The sequence below is a fragment of the Heptranchias perlo genome, chromosome 10 (assembly GCF_035084215.1).
Source record: "Heptranchias perlo isolate sHepPer1 chromosome 10, sHepPer1.hap1, whole genome shotgun sequence".
In the NCBI taxonomy this organism is placed as follows: domain Eukaryota; kingdom Metazoa; phylum Chordata; class Chondrichthyes; order Hexanchiformes; family Hexanchidae; genus Heptranchias; species Heptranchias perlo.
Genome location: NC_090334.1, coordinates 35,859,858 through 35,879,581, shown reverse-complemented (window position 1 = coordinate 35,879,581; position 19,724 = coordinate 35,859,858). Strand labels below are relative to the sequence as shown.

General features: G+C 42.5%; 1 protein-coding gene across 2 annotated transcripts in view; it reads right to left on the bottom strand.

Moving 5' to 3' along the window:
* slc25a21 (solute carrier family 25 member 21) overlaps positions 1-19,724 on the bottom strand; it is a 464,076-nt gene that overhangs the window by 431,552 nt on the left and 12,800 nt on the right. The window lies entirely within an intron of this gene.

Below are 19,724 nucleotides of genomic sequence, written 5' to 3'. Positions count from 1 at the left end.
TCATTTTGAACACCTCTATCAAATCTCCCCTTAACCTTCTCTGTTCTAAGGAGAACAACCCCAGTCTCTCCATATAACTGAAGTCCCTCATCCCTGGTATCATTCTACTAAATCTCTTCTGCACCCTCTCTAAGGCCTTAACATCCTTCCCAAAGTGTGATGCCCAGAATTGAACACATACTCCAGCTGAGGCCTAACCAGTTTTTTTTATATAAAGGTTTAGCATAACTTCCTTGCTTTTGTACTCGATGCCTCCAGTAATAAAGCCCAGGATCCCATATGCTTTTTTTTAAAAAAACAGCCTTCTCAACTTGTCCTGCCAACTTAAAAGATTTGTGCATTTGCACCCCCAGGTCTCTCTATCCCATTTTGTTTATATTGCTTCTCCTCATTCTGCCAACCAAAATGTATCGCTTCACACTTCTCAGCATTAAATTTCATCTGCCCATTTCACCAGTCTATGTCCTCCTGAAGTCTGTTACTATCCTTCACATTGTTTACTACATTTCCCAGTTTCACGTCATCTGCAAACTTTGAACTTATACCCAAGTCCAGGTCATTAATATATATCAAAAAGATCAGTGGTCCTAATATTGACTGCTGTGGAACACCACTGTATACTTCCCTTCAGTCTGAAAAACAGCCGTTCACCACTACTCTCTGCTTTCTGTCCCTTAGCCAATTTTGTATCCATGATAGCACTGTTCCTTTAATCCCATGGGCTTCAATTTTGCTAACAAGTCTATTATGTGGCATTTTATCAAATGTACTATTTCCTTTCTTTTGAAACAAGAATTCCTCTTTGGTAACTTTTCAAAAAAGTCAATTGTTCTTCACTTTGGTTCTTCACTTTGTGGGTTGAAGTAGGCTGATATAAAAATAAGCTCACTGCGAACAGTATATCATCCATTTGCTATATACTACTTTCTCATGATTAGAAGGGCAACATATTCCTCTAAAAATATTGCAGCAGCATCCACCATGGAAGAGACAACTAAGCAACCGCTTAATTGTCTTGTTAACTCATTATTAATTCTAATAAAGCTCTGTTTTGTTTCTAAAACCACTGGGTGTTACAATGAAGCAGGGTGCCAAAACAAAAAACACTTAGATCAGGTACACAAATATTCTTCAGCATCCCGATGGTCCTCGCAACCACCTGCCTGATGAATGCATGTAAAGCGCAGCCATCGCACAGTCAGCTTCTCAGACATCTCCTGGAATGTCAGTTGAGGCCTATACACTCTCCAAGCCAGATACTCGCGTGTGGAATGTTATCTCCACTGGTGGTGCTTCACTCTCCAAGCCTCCTTTCTCTGGTTCTCTTCCTCCTCCTCCATTATAAACCAAGCTGTATCAGCCAGTAAAAGAGCCTTTTTTTCTTCAAAAAAATTGGAAAATGGCTGTCTGCGGTCACAGGATAACAATGGCTTTAATGTTTCCTCGAGCAGGTGATTTGCGCCTGCTTCAGGTGACCACAGGTGTCGGTGCGCTTAAAAATCTGGTTGTAATTTGAATAGAGCCTCTGATTAAGCGCATTTGCAGGAAACTTGCGTATAAGACTCTGTAACTTGGAAGCGGGGCCATTATTATGAGCGGAGATGCATTTAGGCAGGGGGATCGATAGACAATCGTAAAAGATTAAGGAGATTTGGGCGTATTATAATAATGCGGATACATTGTGCAATCTTTTAGGCTGCGTATTTGCTTTGTGCCTGTGTCTCTGGGTGCGAATACTCAGGAAATTCCAGGCCCGAGAGCGCTCACAATTTCCTACTCTAACTCCTTCTTTCCCAGGACCACAAAATTGTGCAAATCTTCACTTCCATCAATTTCTCTCTCATTCCGAAACCTTCAGGATGTTAAAATCCAAACTTAGCAGTAATGCACTCTAAATTAACTTAGGTAGAATGGCATTCCCTAATCACTAATTCATGATTTATCTCATCAAAAGTCAAAATAATAAATACTGTTACGAAGTTATTGAATCCCCTTTTTATCCCACCATTAAAGAGTTCTGAGCAATATTTGCATATTCAGTGATTTCAGATTTATTACTGACTTTGCATAAAATGGCATCTGTGCATATTCAATCAGTTAACTTCAGGCTACTGCAGTGATCCTGCCGGTTTTCATATCTTGGAATCAACTTTCGAAGAGACATGAACAATTTTGGACCCAATATTAACATGCCTTAAGGACCACATGAGTAAGAACAAAGCATTTCAAATTTCAAGCTGTGACTTTCAGAAGCAGATGTACACTGACTTCTGGAATGTCTCAGCATTTTAACAGTTACTTCTTCGTAGCCTAGGCTCAACCAGTAATCATTTAATCTACATATTAGTCTGAGCTAAACCAAGTAATACATTGAGTTTTATACATATTTTTCAAGGCATATACACAGTACAGTGCCATCGCTGGGATTTCAGTCAAGTGTAATGGTGTGAATTTTTTATACCATACTTATTTGGACTGAAAACACCCAGCAGGAGAATTAGAGTCTATCTTTCCAAACTTGTTACAGCATTTTGGACTACAGGAGTCTGGTAAAATGCTGCTTCTTAGATGTGTCATTTGTAGGGGAAGCAATATGACATGATAAATTAAGGGTATCCAAAGGAAGCACATTAGCTCAACTGTGATTTTTCCCACAGCATGCTGGTATCAATAAGATAAATATACTTACTGATAATACGTAGCACAGTTATCATCATTTAATGTAACATTTACGAACATTAGAACCAGTAACAAGGAGGTATAAACTGGAGGTGTCATGTATTGTGATAGCAAACCTCCAGAAAACTTTTTGGCCGAGGTGGTGATGTGAAGAAAAAATTATTTTAAAAACCCATCTCCAAAGGGCTCAACTGATGCAACTACATGCACATTAATCTACATAATGCTAATGTTATAGTGCTGCACTGGAAAAGAGCTATTTATAATAGTTCATAGTAGGATTGTCAAGCAATTGAAACATTTTTAAAAATGAATCATGATTAATCTTGATTAAAAATTTTAATATCAGTAAAAATTTTAATGTTGGTTAATCTTGGTTTTAATCGCATATTCAATTGATGCAATTACTGCATGCATTTCAAGTTTTTCTTTTATTACTGATGCTATTATCATCATCCAAAAAAACAACCCAGCGTAAAAACCCTGTCAGTATTGTCGATTTTCAGCCTCACTTGCTGTGACGCAAACAAATCAGTTTTTTAAAAAATCCATTTGCACATGAAGAATAAATTTACTATTCATCAGTGGGATGAGAACTGATCTGACCCGGGTAAGTTGGAATCAAAGATTGGCAGGCAAAACTGTAATTGAACAATAGGTGGCATTTAAAGAGAAGATGGTTTGGGTACAATCTAGGTACATTCCCACAAGGGAGAAAGGTAGGGCAACTAAAGCCAGAGCTCCCTGGATGACAAAAGAGATAGTGAGTAAGATGAAGCAGAAAAAAAGGGGTGTATGACAGATATTAGATTGATAATACTAGTGAGCTGAATATAGAAAGTTCAGAGGGGAAGCGAAAAAGGAAATAAGAGGGGCAAAGAGAGAGTATGAGAATAGACCTGCAGCTAGCATAAAGGGATTCCTTCTATAGGCGTGTAAACAGTAAACGGGTAATAAGAGGAGGGGGTAGGACCGATTAGGGACCAAAAAGGAGATCTACGCTTGGAGGAAGAGGGCATGGCTGAGTACTTTCCATCTGTCTTTACCAAGGAAGATGCTGCCAAAGTCACAGTAAGAGAGGAGGTAGTTGAGATATTGGATGGGCTAAAAATTGATAAAGAGGAGGTACCAGAAAGGCTAGCTGTACTTAAAGTAGATAAGTCACCCGTCCAGATGGGATGCATCCTAGCTTGCTGCGGGAAGTAAGAGTGGAAATTTCAGAGGTACTGACCATAATCTTCCAATCATCCTTAGATATGGAGGTGGCGCCAGAGGACTGAAGAATTGCAAATGTTACACCCTTGTTCAAAAAAGGGTGCAAGGATAAATCCAGCGACTATAGGCCAGTCAATTTAAGCTCAGTGGTGGGAAAACTTTTAGAAACAATAATCCGGCACAAAATTAATAGTCACTTGAACAAGTGTAGATTATTTAAGGAAAGGCAATATAAACTAAAGGGTACAATTCTAAGAGGGGTGCAGGAATAGAGAGATCTGGGGATATACGTACACAAATCATTGAAGGTGGCAGAGCAGGTTGAGAAAGCATACGGGATCCTGGGCTTTATAAATAGAGGCATAGAGTACAAAAGCAAGGAGGTTATGATGAACCTTTACAAAACACTGGTTCGGCCACAACTGCAGGACTGTGTCCAGTTCTGGGCACCACATTTTAGAAAGGATGTGACGGCCTTAGAGAAGGTGCAGAAGAGATTTACAAGAATGATTCTCGGGATGAGGGACTTCAGTTATGTGGATAGACTGGAGAAACTGGGCTTGTTCTCCTTGTCCACCACAATATTGGTAGGAGTGACCACCGCACAGTCCTCGTGGAGACGAATCCCATCTTCGCACTGAGGACACCATCCAACGTGTTGTGTGGCACTATCACCGTGCTAAATGGGATAGATTCGGAACAGATCTAGCACCTCAAAACTGGGCATCCATGAGGCGCTGTGGGCCATGAGCAGCAGCAGAACTGTATTCCAGCACAATCTGTAACCTCATGACTCGGCATATTCCTCACTCTACCATTACCAACAAGCCAGGGGATCAACCCTGGTTCAATGAGGAGTGTAGAAGAGCATGCCAGGAGCAGCACCAGGCGTACCTAAAAATGAGGTGCCAACCTGATGAAGCTACAACTCAGGACTACATGCATGCCAAACAGCGGAAACAACATGCTATAGACAGAGCTAAGCGATTCCACAACCAACTGATCAGATCAAAGCTCTGCAGTCCTGCCACATCCAGTCGTGAATGGTGGTGGATAATTAAACAACTAACGGGAGGAGGAGGCTCTGTAAACATCCCCATCCTCAATGATGGCGGAGTCCAGCACGTAAGTGCAAAAGACAAGGCTGAAGCGTTTGCAACCATCTTCAGCCAGAAGTGCCGAGTGGATGATCCATCTCGGCCTCCTCCCGACATCCCCACCATCACAGAAGCCAGTCTTCAGCCAATCCGATTCACTCCACGTGATATCAAGTAACGGCTGAGTGCACTGGATACAGCAAAGGCTATGGGCCCCGACAACATCCCAGCTGTAGTGCTGAAGACTTGTGCTCCAGAACTAGCTGTGCCTCTAGCCAAACTGTTCCAGCACAGCTACAACACTGGCATCTACCCGACAATGTGGAAAATCGCCCAGGTATGTCCTGTCCACAAAAAGCAGGACAAATCCAATCCGGCCAATTACCGCCCCATCAGTCTACTCTCAATCATCAGCAAAGTGATGGAAGGTGTCATCGACAGTGCTATCAAGCGGCACTTACTCACCAACAACCTGCTCACCGATGCTCAGTTTGGGTTCCGCCAGGACCACTCGGCTCCCGACCTCAGTACAGCCTTGGTCCAAACATGGACAAAAGAGCTGAATTCCAGAGGTGAGGTGAGAGTGACTGCCCTTGACATCAAGGCAACATTTGACCGAGTGTGGCACCAAGGAGCCCTAGTAAAAATGAAGTCAATGGGAATCAGGGGGAAAACTCTCCAGTGGCTGGAGTTATACCTAGCACAAAGGAAGATGGTAATGCTTGTTGGAGGCCAATCATCTCAGCCCCAGGACATTGCTGCAGGAGTTCCTCAGGGCAGTGTCCTCGGCCCAACCATCTTCAGCTGCTTCATCAATGAACTTCCACTCCACCATAAGATCAGAAATGGGGATGTTCGCTGATGATTGCACAGTGTTCAGTTCCATTCGCAACCCCTCAGATAATGAAGCATTCCATGCCCGCATGCAGCAAGACCTGGACAACATTCAGGCTTTGGCTGATAAGTGGCAAGTAACATTCGCGCCAGACAAGAGACAGGCAATGACCATCTCCAACAAGAGAGAGTCTAACCACCTCCCCTTGACATTCAACGGCATCACCATCGCCAAATCCCCCACAATCAACATCATGTGACTACAAGAGCAGGTCAGAGGCTGGGTGTTCTGCAGTGAGTGACTCACCTCCTGACTCCCCAAAGCCTTTCCACCATCTGCAAGGCACAAGTCAGGAGTGTGATGGAATACTCTCCACTTGCCTGGATGAGTGCAGCTCCAACAACACTCAAGAAGCTCGACATCATCCAGGACAAAGCAGCCTGCTTGATTGGCACCCCATCCACCACCCTAAACATTCACTCCCTTCACCACCGGTGCACTGTGGCTGCAGTGTGTACCATCCACAGGATGCACTGCAGCAACTCGCCAAGGCTTCTTCGACAGCACCTCCCAAACCCGCGACCTCTACCACCTAGAAGGACAAGGGCAGCAGGCACACGGGAACAAAACCACCTGCACGTTCCCCTCCAAGTCACACACCATCCCGACTTGGAAGTATAGCGCCGTTCCTTCATCGTCGCTGGGTCAAAATCCTGGAACTCCCTTCCTAACAGCAATGTGAGAGAACCTTCACCACACAGACTGCAGCGGTTCAAGGCGGCGGCTCACCACCACCTTCTCAAGGGCAATTAGGGATGGGCAATAAATGCTGGCCTCGCCAGTGACGCCCACATCCCATGAACGAACAAAAAAAAAGCAGCGAAGGTTGAGAGGAGATTTGATAGAGGTAATCAAAATCATGAAGAGTCTAGACAGAGTAGATAGAGAGCAACTGTTCCCATTGGTGGAAGGGTCAAGAACCAGAGGACATCCAAAAGGTGACATGAGGAGAATTTTTTTTTTAAACACAGCGAGTGATTAGGATCTGGAATGCACTGCCTGAAGGGGTGGTGCTGGTGGCAGATTCAATCGTGGCTTTCAAAAGGGAACTGGATAAGTACTTCAAGGGAATAAATTTGCAGGGCTACGGGGATAGGGCAGGGGAATGGGACTAACTGGATTGCTCTTGCAGAGAGCAGGCACGGACTCGATGGGCCAAATGGCCTGCTTCTGTGCTGTAACCATTCTGTGATTATATAACAAACACCAAACTCCCACAATAAAATAATTTTACAAGAAAATAAAAAAGATTACCACTTTACCTGTGTTCACCCCGTTGTCCCTTTTCCCCTTCCTATTTCCTCAATTGAAATTTTAAATTGAATGTTCCTCTTTTTTCACAAATTTTGAAGCCAAATAGCTTTCACGTGATTTTAGTCTCTGTTTTTCTAAATTTCTAGTGAAATAACACTGACGCAGCATCTTTCAGCATTTTCTTCACACCTAGGCAGGGCTCAAGATAAAGCACATTGGGGGGGATTTTAAACCCCAAGAACGGGTGGGTTGGGGGCGGCTGGAAGTTGAAAATAGTCATTTTTTGGGTCTCGACCACAACCCGGCTTTATTTCCGGGTTTAATGTCGGCACGGAAAAGTACAGACTTCCCACTGAGAATGCAAAGTCTGAAAGTTTTGCAGTTGCGACCCAAAAAAACAACTATTTTCAACTCCCACCCGCCCCCATCCCCCTTGAACCTTCAGCAACCATTCAAATATCTCTTCATTTTTATCCCTATTATGATTATAGTGTCTCTTAACTTTCCTCTCTCGTCCCTAAACTCCAAATATACCATCCTACATGAAAAGTTTTGAGAGGGTAAGTAACGAGGGCAAACAGTGGAAGGATGTTTCCACTGGCTAGTTAAACGGTAACAAGGGGGTATAAGACTGAGGATTATCACAAGAACAACAAATTAAATGAGAAGTTTTTTCTCCCAGAGAGTTATTAGACAATATAAAACTCTAGCATACGCATATAGTGTGATTGTCAAAAAAAACTTTCATTTTCTACAATGGTTAAGTGCAAGAGAATGACAACATATTTAAGTACAGCAAATATGAAAGGAGGAGTCCATTTCAGGTAAGGTCTTTGGTCGTTGGACTGATCGTAATACCAAATTAATTGAAAGATTAGGCTATTTAATCAATTTTGAGAGTGTAGGACAAGGGGATGCAAGGTCAAATTAGTAAATGGTAAATTTAAAACAGATATCAGGAAGTCCTTCTTTATACAGAATAATCAACCCATGGAATGAACTTCTAGATAAGAGTAGTCAAGACAAAAACCCTGGAATCATTTAAGAAACAATTACATTGTGAAATGGGGGGAGGGGCGGGGGGCGGCTGTCGGATTTTTCTGAATCGATGAATTAAGATGGGTTGAATGTCCTTCCTCATCTGTGCTTAGTGCATATTGTGTTCCTGTTATCACAAACAGTTTCAGCTCCCAGTTGACCTGCATCTGCACTCAGTAACTCAGAAATGCTTCATCAGAACGGAAACTGCCCATGACCCTTCTAATTGAAGCAGGTTTTCTGTTGGGTCAATGAAGGACAAAGTCTTGAATGATTGATTTTGGAGAAGGAGAGGTTACAGGGGTTAAACAAAGATGGAAGCAAGCACTTTTTTTTTAAAAGTATTAATTCCCAGCCCATAAATGCCATGCAGTGTGTTCCTCACCAATAGTGACCAGAAAGATTGCAAGATTAATCTCTGGTGTGTGTTAAATTAGCTGATTTCAGCCAGAGCATCAATTATCCGAGTATCCCTGGAATGGAGTGGAGAGAAAAAATGAACAACCAAGCTTCCTCCTCCCAACTGATATTTAGTGACTACAGCTAGAAAACATAAGTAGGTATCAGTCAAGACAGGCCCAAATTAACCCGTGCAACCCCAGTCAAGTTATCTGCTGACACTTAGTTTTGAGGTTCATACTTGAACAGCTGCTTCAACAATCCACCATTGGCTGCCAAAGCTTGTTGAACAATATTGCAAAAAGATTGTTGCTTTCAACACAGACAGAAAACAGAGAAAATAAAATATTAACATCTGTATGCTCAAAATGAAGACTGCAACCAACCACACTAACCTACATTTTACATGAATATATACATCCCGGGGTAATCAAACTTCAATTGGAAAAAGTGTGCTTATTATACTGCATGTCAAGAAATGTGTGGAGTCAATTTGTAAAATGCACAGCAGCTTCTTGTGGAATGCTCTCAGAAGGAGGAAACAAATACTATCACTAAAACTGACGTGCTGATCTGGAACAACCTCATTCCCAATGTACCTCAGCCTGGTAGTTAATTCCAAATTCATATTACTTTCCATGCTCCATTCATATTGTGCAATCACTAATAAAACAGATTTATGAATAATTTACTACTATAGCTCCAGAATTTTTCTCTCTGGTAAAGAAAATGTTAGAGCCCAACAAGTAAATGTTTTCAGTAAATCTTCACTTTGGGCACTGATGCTTGTAACACTGCTCAGGGGCCATTTAACAACATACTTCCCAGTTGCCCATTACTCTTAGCAGACCAGGGGCCTCAATTTATAGCCTGCCAGATGGTGAGTGCATTAGGAAGATTTCTTTTAATTTTTAAAAAAAATAAGTACATGGAATTGCTTCATGGTTAGTCTGAGGGTGGCTCTTGACAAAATGCGAGTAAGCCTGACTAGACGGCAATAAAGAACAGAATTTGGAGTGGTCTTAAAGTTAGGCTTTACTATTAAGCAAACAGATGTGGTTTTTCATCTTACTTTTTGCTCCAAACCCAACTTTTAGGTTTGCAAAGTCAACTAAGATTCACTAGTTTAATCAAAATGAATAGAAACAGAAAATTAATGCTGAAGAATTACTCATTTTTGAAGTGAACTGTGTTTAAACTCAATCACAACAACAACAAAATGTAACTAGGGATATTAGCAAGATCTCAGCTCAGACAAAAGAAAACTCATCAATTAGGAAAGGAAATGCTCCATGAGGGCCTCGTGCCTGACTGCTGTCACACCACAATCTCGGTTCAATTTCAACCACAACCCCATAGAAATCCTTTATTAATTTAAAAATTGTCACATATTGAAGAACAAATGCTTGACATTCATATTCAAGTATATACTTGCAGTTACTTTCTTAATCTGTGCTTTGTAAAGAAGGGTAACCCAATGGTCTTTGGTAATATTTAATCACATCTTAGGCAAAATGTTGAATGTTGCTGTGAATTTAAATTTAACATTCCAGATTTAAATTCACGCCAATAAAGTATGCACGTGCATTTATATAGCACCTCATCACATCCTCACGATATCACAAACACCTGGCAGCCAATGGACTACTTTTGAAGTATAGTCAACTGTTGTTGCATAGGCAAAACATGGCAACCAATTTGCCCACAAACAGCAAATGAATATATGGTCAGGTAATCTGTTTTTCTCGTTGTTGGTTGAGGGAAGAATGTTGGCCTGGATATCAGGAGAAATCCCCGCCATTCTTTGAATACTGTTTTGGGATCTTTTGTGTCCACCTAAGTCTTAGGACCTTGGTTTAACACCTTTTCTAAAAATACCTCCAACAATGCAGCACTTGCTCAGTATTTCACTACTCTTCCATCAGCTCAAACTGCTTCTGGTCTTTTTTCTCCTAAATTGTTCAGGATGCGGTTAACGCTGGCAATGCTATATTTGTTCGTTTCTGAGAAGGTGTGTAGGCCAGATCAAGTAAGGGTGACATTCGTAAGCAACCCGTTGAGTATTTATAAAAATCTGGCTGTTTTCATTGTCATTTTTCCTGGTGCTGGCCCACAAATGACGAGAATTATTAAATTCAATTTCTCAACATGCCATGGTGGGATTTGAAATCATGACTTCTGTGTTACTGATCCAGTACCATAACCACTCCAGTGTTCTAAGCTGGATAGCCCGAAGGTGAAGGATAGACGACTAGAGCCAAGTCTTCAGTTGCTTCCAAGCCTTTATTCACAGAGATCCACATTACCCACTCTACACTCTAGATAAGCTCTCATATATGAATACGAGAGCCCCAATTGATACAAACCACCTGAATACAATTAACAGTAATTGATATAAATCACATGGATACAATTAACTTCCAGTACCATACCCTTGCTCAATTTAACACTAACCTATTCACAATAACCAGATGATGATTCAGCTCACTTCAGACAAGCACCAGAATAACAGATGGAAAAGATGCACATCGGTTTTTCACAATGGTGCAAGAGGCTGCTGAACAGTGTGGCAAGGTTAGTTTTGAAATTAAGCTCTAAGTTTAAAATTTGACAATAGCAATTATTCAGTGCAACAAAGAATCAATACTTCAGGACAGGAGGGAAAAAATAATTTACATTTATTCATTTATTGCAGTCACCTGTGTGAATTAGCATGATTAGACAAACCACATTCTGAAGATGTGCATGGAAATGTGAGCACTACTGAAGAAAAACATGAAGAATTACAATTTTTTCCCTCTCATTTCAATTTGTTTTAGCTTTGCTGTCATGCAAAGTTCACAGTCACTGAGCATAACAATGTAAAAAATCTGAGTAATCATTTCAATATTACAAATCACTGAAACAACTTGAAGAGCACTCTGATAATGCAGCTGCCTCCAGATATTAGCCGCTGGATACAAATGTTCGAATAGAGCGGGGAAAAAGGTTGATAATTCAACATTTTTTTTTGAAAAAGGGCATCACATCCATGACAATTTCTATTTTCCGATGCTAATTGTTGAGTTACGCAGCTCCACAGTGTTGGAGTGCACATTAAAGATAATACTCTTTATATGACAAAGCCAGTTCGACTTGAAGTCATAATCATGAAATTTGCTCTACATCAGCTGAATCATTGCATATTTGGAGTTTTTTTGATCTGCAAAATGCACTATGGGTGACGAAAGCAGGCATGGATCAGCAAACAGAAAAAAGTGGCAGCAATTGTTGCTCTGGCACTGCAGTGTCAGGGAGACTGCTTCAGAGGCAACACCCACCATTCACACCCTGCACATTATTTTTATTTTCCAGCTTCCAAACTGAGTCACACCTGCCTAAAGCCAAAATTTAAAGTTTGTTTTCATGCATCTTTGTCAATATTGAAGCACTAAATCTTTGTCACAATACATTTCTCACCTTCAATTCAAATTTAAACTTGTGCAGGCACAAGTATTGAAGTTAATTAGACAATAAGTAAAGTTTGAACAAGTGTCAAGCTTTGATTACACAGTATTGGAAAACCAGTCTGATGCTGCATCTGATATGCTCAACAAACAGATTTCACGTGACTGGCTATAAGCCACACTACTTGCCTGCCATGGTTTTCTGTTACACACGAAAGGGTTCGAAAACAGCCCTCCAGCTTTTCTCCCGCAGCTGCTTCTTTCATCATCCAGTGATAACCCTGAATGTCGTAAAAATAAGATGCACAAGAGACACGACCCCTAAATTTTGATCGAAGTGTTTATCTGCTTCAAAACTACGCAAGTTGTAAGCAACTGGTTCAATAATGCCATGCACCAATTCCCTCACTTTGACAACACCCCAGCAACCAACACACTTTGTCTGTATAGATTTTGTTATAAGTACTCAACAGCATTCCTCATTTTCTTTTAACAGGATGCTGTAATCCTCCACTTCACCTGATACACAAGATAACCATGCCAAAATTTCCATTTCTAACTTCTTTCACCCAATTCCTACAGTTCCATCCCACCCACTTATGAATTGCACTGCAATTATCAGTGAAATTTGAACTGGGGGGTGTGAAAGGAAGGAGAAAAATCACTGCCTTCGTCAAGTGTGCATTACTGCTTATTGTGACACGTTAATGGCACTATACTATTAATTTGTACAATAGAAATAGTGCATTAAAAAACAAGAGAGCTGATTTAGCTAAAATTCACCCACACGAATTGTAGAACCAGAATTGTACAGCAAAGGAGGCAGCCATTCAGCCCATTGTGCCTTGCTGGGTCTTACAGCTATCCAGTTAGAACCATTTGCCTGCCCTTTCCCCATACCATTGTAACTTTTTCCTTTTCAAACACTTATCCATCTGTTAAGAATGAGGTTTGAGCTGAAGCTAATTTTTAAACTATTGTTTCAAAAAAAGTGAAATAAAAATTTACAGAGGGCATATAAAACTACAACTACGATAACTTTTGTACAATGCAGCTCCAGATAGAGGTAACAGCAATAAACACTGTCCATTCTATTAAAAAAGCTGAAACCTCTCTAGAATATTAGCTTCATGTTTAAGATATCATTTGGCAGCAACTAAGACTTGTCTGTCAACAATGAGTTCACCTAAATTGCACACTTCTATGTTTACATTGCAGTGCAAATTGCACAAAGGAAGATGGTAGTGGTTGTTGGAGGCCAAGCATCTCAGCCCCAGGGCATTGCTGCAGGAGTTCCTCAGGGCAGTGTCCTAGGCCCAACCATCTTCAGCTGCTTCATCAATGACCTTCCCTCCATCATAAGGTCAGAAATGGGGATGTTCGCTGATGACTGCACAGTGTTCAGTTCCATTCGCAACCCCTCAGATAATGAAGCAGTCCGAGCCCGCATGCAGCAAGACCTGGACAACATCCAGGCTTGGGCTGATAAGTGGCAAGTAACATTCGCGCCAGATAAGTGCCAGGCAATGACCATCTCCAACAAGAGAGAGTCTAACCACCTCCCCTTGACATTCAACGGCATTACCATCGCCAAATCCCCCACCATCAACATCCTGGGGGTCACCATTGACCAGAAACTTAACTGGACCAGCCATATAAATACTGTGGCTACGAGAGCAGGTCAAAGGCTGGGTATTCTGCAGCGAGTGACTCACCTCCTGACTCCCCAAAGCCTTTCCACCATCTACAAGGCACAAGTCAGGAGTGTGATGGAATAGTCTCCACTTGCCTGGATGAGTGCAGCTCCAACAACACTCAAGAAGCTCAACACCATCCAAGATAAAGCAGCCCGCTTGATTGGCACCCCATCCACCACCCTAAACATTCACTCCCTTTACCACCGGCGCACTGTGGCTGCAGTGTGCACCATCCACAGGATGCACTGCAGCAACTTGCCAAGGCTTCTTCGACAGCACCTCCCAAACCCGCGACCTCTACCACCTAGAAGGACAAGGGCAGCAGGCGCATGGGAACAACACCACCTGCACGTTCCCCTCCAAGTCACACACCATCCCGACTTGGAAATATATCGCCGTTCCTTCATTGTCGCTGGGTCAAAATCCTGGAACTCCCTTCCTAACAGCACTGTGGGAGAACCGTCACCACACGGACTGCAGCGGTTCAAGAAGGCGGCTCACCACCACCTTCTCAAGGGCAATTAGGGATGGGCAATAAATGCCGGCCTTGCCAGCGACGCCCACATCCCGTGAACGAATAAAAAAAAATACAACAAACATGGCTGACAATTATTCATTCCAGCCATAAAAACTTTAAAAAATGAACAGTCCTTAGCCTCTATGATCCACAAGCACATCAGGACTTCCACTACACCGTATGCTAAAATGTGGTTCCATCAAAAAATATTGTGCCATCATTCCTTGTGAAAGGTTGTACAGTCCCCACTGCTGACAGTGGGCGCATTTGTGCGAGCGCGGTTTTCCCGCTATACTCAATGGCCAGTTTAAACGCAGTAGTATTAATAAAATTAAAAATCATTCCAGTTAGTTGCCCTTGAGTGGCTGCTGAGCAGAATTTGTATTTGCAAAACAGATATGTTTTAACTCACATATGAAAAATATTATATTCGGCTAAGTTTGGCAGTATTTTACCTCACTAACCAAATTTCTGTCAAATCCCGAGTCAGTTTGCATCATTGCTGTGTGTCAGTGGGAAAAAAAAATAAAGAAGCAGTACCACTAGAGACTCAAAACAAATTTCAAAAATCACCCAGTCCTGGTTGGGCAGCGGAGAGTTAGCAGCAGTGAACTAATCTGAGGGTTCAGGTACAAAGTTCGAAAGTTCCACCACCACGATTTATAACACCACTCAACAGAGACGTTGTCTTGTAATTCACTTCCTCCAGCCTACTAGCTCCTGTGATGTAGATGCAGCTTTGGAACATTTTTCTGTGATACGTTGGGCCATGTAGTGGCATTAAATTGGGCCATGTAGTGCCCGTTTTATCGTTGCTACGCGGCCTCTCCAGCATCTAAGATGGCGTGTTGGCCGCGCACACACGTTTCCAGCATGACGTGCGCCGGACGCCATCTTGGTACAGGAGTTAGCAGAGGCGCAAATACCGAACGCCAGAAGCATATAAAGTAAGGAGAAAATGGATACAATCAATCAGTGTGCAACGCTGATTTAAAGTGATAGACACCATTTTGGGACTCAACGCTCAACTCAACGCACAGTCTTAACCCCGAACATCTGAACGTGTCTTAGAGTGCCTGGAGGACCTCCACCAGCGCTATTTAAAGGCACCATGCAGGATTTACAGGTTAGTGGCTGGATTATTGCTTCTGGCTGCCGAGACATTTGTAACTGTTTTTGGCGGTCTCCTTGAATACTAGGACTTGAGGACATAGCCTTACATTTAGAGTCAGAACGCGCAGGAGTGAAGCTAGGAAATGCTTCTACACGCAAAGGGTGGGAGAAGTTTGGAACGCTTGTCTGCAAACAGTAGTTGATGCTAGCTTAATTGTGAATGTTAAATCTGAGATTGATAGATTTCTGTGAACCAAGGGTATTAAGGGATATGGGGCTAAGGCAGGTATATGGAGTTAGGTCACAGGTCCAACATGATCTCACTGAATGGTGGAACAGGCTCGAGGGGCTAAATGCCAATGCCACTTACTGCCTCCTGATATGCGCCACCTTCTCCTGCAAGAAAGTGAGACATGTGTCTGGTTGATGTTCCTGTCATGATTGAATAGCTGCCAGTGTGTGTGGCCTGTGAGTTGTGGGTGGGCGGCTTGCAAAAGTGGTAATGTGTAAGGGTGAGGGGAAGCATCTGATTGGAAGAGTTGAGCACTGATGGAAAGAGTTTGTTGGTATGTGGGGGATGGGTGGCGTGTAGTGCGTAGTGCAGTTGGTAGGAGACACCACTTGACAGTTGACCTCACTTACTTTGACCACTCATGTCAAAGCACTGAACTTCTTCCTGCACTGCATCCATGTTCATGATGCTGTGCGCCTGGCATTGACTTTGTCCCCCGCTGCCTCCCGCTGCCTTTTGGGAATATGTCTGGAGAGCCTCTTGCCACCCCCACCGCCACCCCCACCCTCCCGCAGATACAGGGAACTTCTGTCCACCTCTTGCACCAAGGCCTCGAGTACATCAGCAGTGAACCTTGGTGCACGGACTCTCGCAGGTCCGGTACAAACTCAGATCAGCAGATTGGAGGATGTGGGATTCAGTAGTCCGCAACCTTTATTCAATGTTTTAACATAACTCATCATTTTGTAAACACAGGGATGGGAGCTGCATCTGTGTTTTGCATATGCGATGTCTGATCTCCGTTCAGATAGCGGACTGTTATTTTCAGCAAATAACAGGTAACAGCTACCTTTAAAAGATTTTTTAAGAGACAGCCTGCCTTTAAGAAATTGGAGCTCCGCCTGCTGGTGGAAAGTATGAATTGCATTGAATCCTCATGTCAATGCTGATTCGGAACGCTGCTTGAAGGTAATTCCTAAGGCCTCACAAAAGTCTCGTCCTGCCTGCGCAGGGGCCATCGGGTACGGAGTAATGGCGAATCGCGCTACCCACACCCAATAATAGGCCTATCCAATTTTTCCAACCTAAATCTGCATTTCATAATTGCAGAAGAAATGGAAACTTAAGGGAAGTGAAGTCTAAGAACTAGTCAGTAAACACAGCTGTTTCTGCCCGAAATAAATGGAGCACTCAAGACACTATAACCGGCAACTTCGAAATTGACATTAATGCAAATAGATAATGGTTATCGCTTTTTGGCCGATATAAACAACTGCTCATTTTAAACAAAGACGTTTTAAGTGGTGGGGACTGTACTTTCTTGGCAAAATACTTCAACACAGCAGTCTTATCATCACCAAAGTTAATTGGAATTCTTCATTTTAAAAGCCAAATGCAACAAATTTTATGGTCAAAAGGAAAACAAGCGGTACTGAAATTTAACTAAACTTTTTTTTGAAAGGGAAATCATACGGCCTCTGTTGAGTACCTCCTTTCATATCCATGGCTGAGCGCAGCATTGTGGGAGAAAATGCTGATGCAAACCTGCAGCCCCATCTACATAGAACGTACAGCGCAGAAACAGGCCATTCGGCCCAACAGGTTCATGCCAGTGTTTATGCTGCACACGAGCCTCCTCCCTCCCTATTTCATCTAACCTGTTTTAATTGCATGATGATAAAACTGCAACTCTCATATTAAACCAGGAATTATTCTATTCAATATTTGTTACCATGAACACTTACGCTTAAATAATGCATAATACCCAACAAAGCCCCAAACACGCTTCTTTAAAAAACAGCATTACAAAATGTCGTCAAATAATTCAAGGGAATGTGGTAAAAATGAACAAGAAATATCCAAATAAACATTCCTTAAATTGTACAGGAATCATTCCAAACAAGTAACTCCTAAAATTTAGTTTTTCAGATATGTTTTATAAATATATCTTATTAGGGGAAGCCAGCTTAATGAGTTGTTGCTCAGGGCTTCCCAACACTTCTTATGAGTGGCCAATTGATTAGCTGCACAAGATGCATTTTCTTGGAAAGCCTAGAAATGCAGAAATACAAAACTGAAGGGCAAAAAAGAAAGCAGCATACTTTTAATTGATTTTCAGGCACAAATTAGAAAAAAAAATTAACAACCTCTACCACAGCTGCAGCTATATCAAGTATTGTATATATTTTTCTGCTTTCTCAGTGATTTACTTAAGTGAGGGGACTGGAATTATTGGACAGAAGGAGGCATATGACATACATCGGCAGCTGGGATCAAGTGGATCCCTTGAAGAGTATAGAGATTGCCGGAGTAGAGTTAAGAGAGAAATCAGGAGGGCAAAAAGGGGACATGAGATTGCTTTGGCAGATAAGGCAAAGGAGAATCCAAAGAGCTTCTACAAATACATAAAGGGCAAAAGAGTAACTCGGGAGAGAGTAGGGCCTCTTAAGGATCAACAAGGTCATCTATGTGCGGAACCACAAGAGATGGGTGAGATCCTGAATGAATATTTCACATCGGTATTTACGGTTGAGAAAGGCATGGATGTTAGGGAACTTGGGGAAATAAATAGTGATGTCTTGAGGAGTGTACATATTACAGAGAGGGAGGTGCTGGAAGTCTTAACGCGCATCAAGGTAGATAAATCTCCGGGACCTGATGAAATGTATCCCAGGACGTTATGGGAGGTTAGGGAGGAAATTGCGGGTCCCCTAGGAGAGATATTTGAATCATTGACAGCTACAGGTGAGGTGCCTGAAGATTGGAGGGTAGCAAATGTTGTGCCTTTGTTTAAGAAGGGCGGCAGGGAAAAGCCTGGGAACTACAGACCAGTGAGCCTGACATCTGTAGTGGGTAAGTTGTTAGAGGGTATTGTGAGAGACAGGATCTACAGGCATTTGGAGAGGCAGGGACTGATTAGGAACAGTCAGCATGGTTTTGTGAGAGGAAAATCATGTCTCACGAATTTGATTGAGTTTTTTGAAGGGGTAACCAAGAAGATAGATGAGGGCTGTGCAGTAGACGTGGTCTACATGGACTTCAGCAAAGCCTTTGACAAAGTACCGGATGGTAGGTTGTTACATAAGGTTAAATCTCACGGGATCCAAGGTGAGGTAGCCAATTGGATACAAAATTGGCTTGACGACAGAAGTGACTTAAAAACCTAGTGGTCGGCACTGCATTGTGCAACACTCTCCACGTCAGATCCCCAACAAAGCAGGGGAGGACTCCCACATAAAGAGCCCTCCTCTGGGTCCCTCGCCTCCGCCGGAATCCAAAATGGCACACTAAGGCGTGTCCGAATGGAAGACGAAAGCGAGGAAGAGGAAAGTATGCAAAAGCAGCCCACACAGGTTATTTGTTATTTATATTAATGATTTGGATGAGAATTTAGGAGGCATGGTTAGTAAGTTTGCAGATGACACCAAGATTGGTGGCATTGTGGACAGTGAAGAAGGTTATCTCGGATTGCAACGGGATCTTGATAAATTGGGCCAGTGGGCCGATGAATGGCAGATGGAGTTTAATTTAGATAAATGTGAGGTGATGCATTTTGGTAGATCGAATCGGGCCAGGACCTACTCCGTTAATGGTAGGGCGTTGGGGAGAGTCATAGAACAAAGAGATCTAGGAGTACTGGTTCATAGCTCCTTGAAAGTGGAGTCACAGGTGGATAGGGTGGTGAAGAAGGCATTCGGCATGCTTGGTTTCATTGGTCAGAACAATGAATTCAGGAGTTGAGATGTCTTGTTGAAGTTGTACAAGACATTAGTAAGGCCACACTTGGAATACTGTGTACAGTTCTGGTCACCCTATTATAGAAAGGATATTATTAAACTAGAAAGAGTGCAGAAAAGATTTACTCGGATGCTACCGGGACTTGATGGTTTGACTTATAGGGAGAGGTTGGATAGACTGGGACTTTTTTCCCTGGAGAGTAGGAGGGTAAGGGGTGATCTTATAGAAGTCGAAAAAATAATGAGGGGCATAGATAAGGTAGATAGTCAAAATCTTTTCCCAAAGGTAGGGGAGTCTATAACGAGGGGACATAGGTTTAAGGAGAGAGGGGAGAGATACAAAAGGGTCCAGAGGGGCAATTTTTTCACTCAAAGGGTGGTGAGTGTCTGGAACAAGCTGCCAGA